Source organism: Alexandromys fortis, unplaced genomic scaffold, assembly GCF_014885135.2.
Source record: "Alexandromys fortis isolate MF-2015 unplaced genomic scaffold, M_Fortis_MF-2015_v1.1 scaffold_288, whole genome shotgun sequence".
Lineage (NCBI taxonomy): Eukaryota > Metazoa > Chordata > Mammalia > Rodentia > Cricetidae > Alexandromys > Alexandromys fortis.
In genome coordinates, this window is record NW_026068171.1 from 688,902 (window position 1) to 696,748 (window position 7,847).

A 7,847-nucleotide genomic window follows, 5' to 3' on the forward strand; every position below is an offset into this window, starting at 1 on the left:
TTATGGGGCTATCACATTTAGGGATGAGTGTTCCAAAGTCTCTCACTCTGTGTAATGTCTGGGTGTAGTTTTCTATATTTGTTCCCATCTGAGACAGGAGGAAGCTTCCCTGATGATGGCTGAGCAAGGCTCTGATTCATGAATATAACAAAATGTCATTAGTAGTCATTTGATCACTATATACTTTTTTTAAAGAATAGTAGTATTTGATTTCCCCTTAGGTCCCTAAGTTATCTAGTCCTAGGTTTTTAGTCACTGCAGCAGTGTCACGTATGGGTTCCATCTCGAAGAGTGGGTCTTAAGTCAAATGAGATATGGTTGGTTACTCCTACAAACTTTGTGCCACCATTGCACTAGTATACCTTACAGGCAAGCCTCTACTGTGGATCAAAGGATTTGGGATAATGTTTTTCTTTTGGTGGCATGCTGACTATCTTCTTGTATGAAAGACAAGAGAACCTAGGGGTAAAGGCGCTATGTAGGCACAAGCTCGACTTCTCCATGTTCAATGAGTTGTGTAGGCATTGTTTTCAGTAGTGGGGTTTTGGTTCCAGGATGTGGAAAGCAACCTGTAGTCTTGGCAACAGCCTGGATTGTTTGTAGATTCCCATGGGTTCCCTTAGGCCAGCAACTCAATAAAGTGTGACCCAATCTAGGTCCTGGAAGCTTCATTTGTTAATGAGATGTCAAGTTGGGATTCTGTCTTTCCTATTATTTAGCAATTTCATTTAGATCACTTTCACAATATTTATATTTTAGGAAGCTTCTATTATATTAGATTTTCATACTACTTAATGGTCCTTAATTTTAATTGTCTTTCCCCATATTCCCTTGCCAAGAGTGGTATAGCTGGATCTTGAGGCAGATGGATTCCCATCTTCTTGAGGAACAAACAGCCTAGTATATTTGCATGATGGTTGTATGAATTTGCACTCCCACCAGCAAAGGATGAATGTTCCCTTTACATCCTCACCAGCATAAGCAGGTGTGGAGGTCCCAGCAGGTGTCAATGCAGGCAGTGATTCATGAAGAGATAAGAATGAAAACCTGGTACAGACTGACTTTGTCAACCTGGGTCAGACTTCAGAGAGTCTAATGCCAGGCAGTTCATAGTCAGCATATTTAAGACAGTGCAATTTTAGAAAAGGTTTTCAGGAAACAATCAGTCCAGTCAGTCCAATGCCAGGTACACATTAAGCTTAAAGTGAAATTCCTTTACAAAGTACATGTGACAGTGAGGGTGGGTTCTATAGCTAAAAGGCCTAGAATCTAGCCTCCGACTGATAGCATAAAGGTCAGCAGACCACAGAGTACGTAGGACACTTCCACTAAGAATGGGGAATAGTCTAAGGAGGAAAGAGTTTGGGATAATCCTTCTGGGGAATTTGAGTGAGGTCTGCCTCTATAGCAAAATGTGCGTGGGGTCTTCCTCAAAGACAGCAACAGGTCACCCTGCCATTAACAAAATCCACTCTCAGCTTTCTGGATGGAATTCAGGTATTTGATTTTTATCTCCTCCCTTGAGGAGAAGCCCAAGCCTGATTAACATTCTGGTTCTCTTAGTGTGCCTCTGCCAGTAAAGGACCTCTGTGACCTCAACAAGTTGTTACTTGTTTTATTGGTCTTAGCTATTCTGACAAGTGTAAGAAGAAATCTTAAAGTAGTTTTGATTTGCATTTCCCTGATGACTAAGACTGATCAACCTTTCTTTGAGTGTTTCTCAGTCATTTGAGTTTCCTTTATTGAGAATTCTCTGTTTAGATCTGTACTCCATTTTTTAATTGGGTTATTTGTTTTCTTGATACCTAGGATTTTTAGTTCTTTATATATTTTTAACCCTTTATTGAATGTGTAGTTGGTAAAAATCTTTTCCCATTATCAAGGTTGCTGCTTTGTCTGAATGATGGTGTTTTTTTTTTTTTTTTTTTTTTTTTTTTTNTTTGCCTTACAGAAAATTTTCAGTTTCACGAGGTCCCATTTATTAATTGGTGCTACTGGTGTTCTGTTCAAGACATCTTCTCCTGTGCCAAGGCTATTCCCCAGTTTCTCTTCTATCAGATTCAGTGTATCTGGTTTTATATTGAGGTCTTTGATCCATTTGGAGTTAAGTTTTATGCAGGGTGATATGTATGGATCTGTTTAGATTCTTTCACATGCAGCCAACACCATTTACTGAAGAGTCTGCCTTTTTTTTTCCCATTGTATATTTCTGGCTTCTTTATATAAAAACAGGTGCCCATAGGTGTATGGACATTGGTGTTTTCTGGGTCTTCAATTTTATTCCATTGACCAACATGTCTGTTTTTGTGCCAACCATGTAATTTTTAGTTCTCTAACTCTGTAGCACGACTTAGAATCAGGGCAGAGGATGCCATCAGCAGTTCCTTACTTACTTAGGACCATTTTAGTTGTCCTAAGTTTTTATCTATTTCCATCTGAAGGACAAAATTGTTCTTTCTAGCTTTGTGGAGAATTGTGTTGGAGTTTTGATGGGGATTGCATTGAATCTGTACATTTCTTTTGGTAGGATGGCCATGTTACTATATTAATCACACTGGTCTATGGGCATGGGAGATCTTTCCTTCTTCTGATATCTTCTTCAATGTCTTAAAGTGTTTTTTAATCATACAAGTCTTTCACTTGCTTGATTAGAGTTACTCCAAGATATTTTATATTATTTGAGGTTATTGTAAAAGATGTTGTTTACCATTTATATATAGGAGGGCTACTGATTTTTTTTTAAGTTAATCTTGTATCTAGCTACTTTACTCAAGGTGTTTATCATCTATGGGAGTTTCCAAGCAGAACTTTTAGGGTCACTTATATATACTGTCATATTATCTGCAAATAAAGATACTTAGACTTTTTCTTTTCTAATTTGCATCCCCTTGTTCTTCTTTGGATTCTCTTATTTCTCTAGCTTAGACTTTAAGTAGTATATTGAATAAATGTGGAGAGACTAGACAACTTTATCTTGTTTTTGATTTTAGTGGAATTGCTTTGAGTTTGTCTCCATTTAAGTTGATTTTCGATATAGGTTTGCTGTAAATTGCCTTTATTATGTTTAGGTATGTCCCTTGTATCCCTAATCGCTCTAGGACTTTTATCATGAAGAGGTGTTGGAATTTTGTCAAAGGCCCTTTCGGCATCTAATGAGATGATCATGTGGTTTTTGTCTTTCAGTTTGTTTATATGGTGGATTACATTTATCGATTTGCATGTGTTGAACCATTCCTGTATCTCTGGGATGAAGCCTATTTGATCATACTGAATGATATTTTCTGTTGTGTTCTTGGATTTGGCTTGCAAGTATTTTATTGAGTGTTTTTGCTTTTATGGTAATAAGGGAAATTGGTCTGTACTTTTTTTTCTTTGTTGTGTCTTTGTGTGCTCATAGAATAAACTGGGCAATGTCCCTTCTGTTTCTATTTTGTGAAATAATTTGAGAAATTGGCATCAGAGAAAAAAGTCAGATCCTTTAATGTTGTTTGTTACAGGGCTGAGAATGAGACTGGGGAACTGGAATTGGAGGATATGAAGGAGAGTCAAGAATTTTCCATTGTGGGGGACTGGAGATGTGGCTCAGAGGTTAAGAGTATTGGTTGCTCTTCCAAAGGTCCTGAGTTCAATTCCAAGCAACCACGTGGTGCCTCACAACCATTTGTAATGAGATCTGGTGCCCTTTACTGGCTTGCAGGGATAGATACAGGCAGAACATAATACACAAATAAATATTAAAAAAAGAATGGAATTTTCTATTGTGACAAGTTCAAGTGTCCAGTATGGCTCCGGGGACAGACTGACTGGGGCAGTGAGTGAATGAAGGAAAAGACACAGACACAGACACAGACAGATTCACAGACAGAGAACTGGGATCAGATGATCTCGCCCTGGGCTAGGAGAAGCTGCGGCACAGGGGAAGCTCAGTGAGTTTATTATATAGAGCTGAACAGAGAAGTGGGGTTATTATATAAAGCTGAACACGGAGGTGGAGTTATTACACATGGATAAACAAGGAAGTGGGGTTTATGCCCCAGATTATGGGGGAACATTTCTCCTTCCAATTACCATAACTCTTCTTCTCCTTTTCCTCTATTTCTTCAATCGGGAACACCAGCCCTGGGATGATGCTGTCCATATTTGGATGGATCAGTAACCATCCTTGTGGGAATGAGGATATTCTAAAGAGATATACCCACCCCTCCCTTTATATGTCACACTACAAAACAATAGACTCAAATGCATTTGAATTCCCTCAGCAGTTAATGCCGGAAGAAGGAAAAACCTGGGTCCCTGGTGTCAGGCAGAGAGGAGATAATCTGGAAAAGATATCACACAAAATTGTCAGAATATCTTCAAGGAGAGAGGATAATGGGCAGAGCCACACCTTGAACACACTGCTTAGTTATATACCTTCTGATATCTATTTAAACCTAAGCCTCATATCAAACCCTCAAAGATGGACTTGCAGAGTTGGTGTATCCCTGACTAGATTGTTCCTTTTCTCAAAGTGTCCATTTTTAACTTTTTTTTGTTTATTCTTTGTTCACACCATGCCTCTCCATTCCATTCATTTTCCTGTCCCTTCATATCCACCCGCTGCCCTCAAAATAAAATAAACTAAAATTGAAGAGAGACAAAAAGAAAAATCAGTTTTGTCATGAAAGCTGCAGTGTAAAAGTCACGCAGTAAACCCTTTTTAATCAATATAGACTTACTTTCAAGTGTTCATTGCAAAGAGTCATTGGTCTGGTTTGAGGCCTCTGGTTTCTGCTGTACTATCAATGCTGGATGGGCCTTACCTGGACTCCTCTTGGATATTCTGATGTTGCCCTGTGTCTGGAGATCTTGCAGTTTTGGGTCTGCAGGACCAGCTCCTTAACATGCTCCAGCAGATCATAGATGGGGTGGGCCAACTCATAACCCTGGTTGGTTAAGTCCACCAACTCTTCCCCATCCTCACCACCAGAGTGAGCTCTCCTGCATTGCCCTGGCTAGTTCAACCCTTGCAGCGATGGACAAGGGGTGAGGCCAGTCCCGATTTCACTTCCTCAGAGTCTGTTCTCCCATACCTACCCCTTCAGGGACAGCTCTACTGTGCTGTCCAGATGTGGTATAGGGCCTGCTCTCCTGAGTGTTGCAGCTGCTGGAGGCAAGGACAGCTCACCCACACTTATGATCTCAAGGCAAGCTCTCCCATCTGCCTCAGGTGTTGATGGGTAAGGGGAGGATATCTCTTCTCTGCCTATGATAACACATGGCAGATGAGTAATGGGGATAGCTCTCCCATGCTCAAAAATTCAGGGTTGGCTCACCCACACCTCTGCCAATGTGGTTGGCTCTATTGTGCTGCTTTGACGAGGTTCAGGGCCTGCTTTCCTGAGTATTGCATTGTTTTTATTTATTCTTCTCTCTTATATTATATACCAACCATAGTTTTCCAACCCCTCCTCCACCTTTCTTCTTCCCCAGATGTTTCGAGAGCTCTTTCCGCTCCTTCAGTTAATAGCTGCTGAGATGCCAGCCCATTGGGGCGTGGTCTCTCTCTCTTTAAAAAAGCGGCCACTTCCCTGGCTCGCTTTCTGGCTTCCGGCTCCACTTCTGGTGACTAGGCTCCCTTCCTGATTGCGCAGAGGGCTGTTGTCTGGGACGGTGATCTGTAAGTTTTTCCCCTTTAAATAAATAACCATTCTATTCATCATAATTCCAAACTGGTGTGGGATTGTTTGTGATTTATGCATTCACCCAGATGACTGCTCCTCAGTTCCCCTTCAGAAAGGAGCAGGCCTCCCTGAGATATCAATGAAATATGGCATAACAAGTAACAATAAGGATAGGCACAAGTCCTCATATCAGGGCTGGGCAATAAATCTGCCTTTTCTGGTTTTCAGTATTGTTTCTTTAATTGATCTATTGGAGATGGGTGGCTGAGGTAGAATCCAGGTTGTGAGCCTGACAACTCTGGTAACAACTTTGGTAAGCCATGGGCAGGAGAAATGGCACAATTTTAGTGTCAGCCATTTCCAGTAAATTGACCTTGGGTGGAGAGGAAAAATTGAACAGTACCACACAGCAGTTGGAATCATTTTATTCCACAGATTTGTGTGTGTGCATTTAGGCCAGAGCAGGCCTTTGGGTGGCTTCCATCTAGCTCCTCCTGTCTTGAAACATTCTCTCATTGATCAGGAAGCTTGTCAGTTTTGGCCAGACTGATCTTTTAAAATGTCCTTTTGAGATTTTATTTTACTTATATTTATTTTCCTATGTTTTTATATATATGGATCTTTTGCCTGGTGCACACAAAGCCCAGAAGAGGGCATTTTATCCTCAGGGACTGGAGTTTCAGATGATTGTTAACCACAATGTGGGTGCTGGGAATTGAATCCAGGTCCTCTGTAAGAACACCCAGGTCTCTTAGCTGCTGAGCCATCTCTCCAGTCCTCTGCCTAGACTTTTTAAATTTATGTGGTTTCTAAAACATGAGGGAAAAACTTTAGTCAGCTCCCACTAAAGGTCCTGAACATAACTAAATAACAAACCTCTGGCCACCTCATTGTTCACTTTCTTTTTGGAACTTATTGTGAAGTAAATTATTATTATTGACCTGCCTAATTTAAAGGTGTGTGTGTCTTAGGGTTTCTATTGCTATGAAGAGACACCATAACCATGGCAGCTCATAAAGAAAAACGTTTAATTAGGGATGACTTACAGTTCAGAAGTTTAGTACCATTATTGGCATGGCAGGAAGCATGGTGACATGCAGGCAGACGTGGTGCTGGAGGACGTGAGACTTCTAAATCTTTATTCTCAGAGAGCAGGAAGAGACTGCCCCACTAGGCCTAGCTGGAGCATTTAAGATCTCAAAGCCTGACCTCACAGTGACACACTTCTTCCAACAAGGTCACACCTACTCCAACAAGGCCACACCTTCTAATAGTGCCACTACCTTTGGGGGCCATTTTCTTTCAAACCACTACAGTGTGTTTGTTTATCTGTCTGTGTTGTGGTCTGTATATGTGAATGTAAATATTTTGGGGATGATTTTTTGGACTACATTAATGTGTAAGAGTTACTGCCCCTGACATTTATTTTATTTCTTTTATAAAACTGTTAGCATTTAATCTATATGGGAAGTAGAAAAAGACAAGATCTCCTGAACAAATTAGGAGCATGGGGATCATGGGAGAGGGTAAAAGGGGAGGGGGGAGGAAGAGAAGGGAGTAGAGAAAAATATATATCTCAATAAAAACATTATAAACATTTGAAAATGTGTAACCACAAAAAAGCTGTTAGCTAATATACAAGAATTTAGCAGTTAATTGTAGAATTTGGGACTGAAGGAAAAAAACTGGCTGTATAGGACATCTTTTTCCTAAACCTCAGTCAAGTACCAAAAAGATAACTAATTGAATTGTTAGTTTTGAGCTTCCTTCCAGGCGGAATGTTTTGGGTCCAGGACTTCTAACTGTTAATTCTAGAAACTCGGACTGATTAAAAATAATCTTGTTACAGGATTTAGAAGATATATTTGATTTTATGAAATATGTATTTTATTAAAAAACCAATTTGCTTATATAAAACATTCACTTAATCATAAAATAAAAGCTTTATTGTTATAAAATTTTTAATTTGCTAGATATATTTTGATACAAATTTTCTTTCAAAATGCATTCTGGAAAGAAATAGAATTTTATTAACTTTTTAATAGTTAACAGATTAGAAAAAGAGATAACACAAAATACTTTACATTGATCAAAATAACTCTAAATAATGCTGTTGGGTTATTGCCATGGTTTTGTTCTACAGTAATATTCTTAATATGCCAATGGGAGGCATGAGGTTTTAAA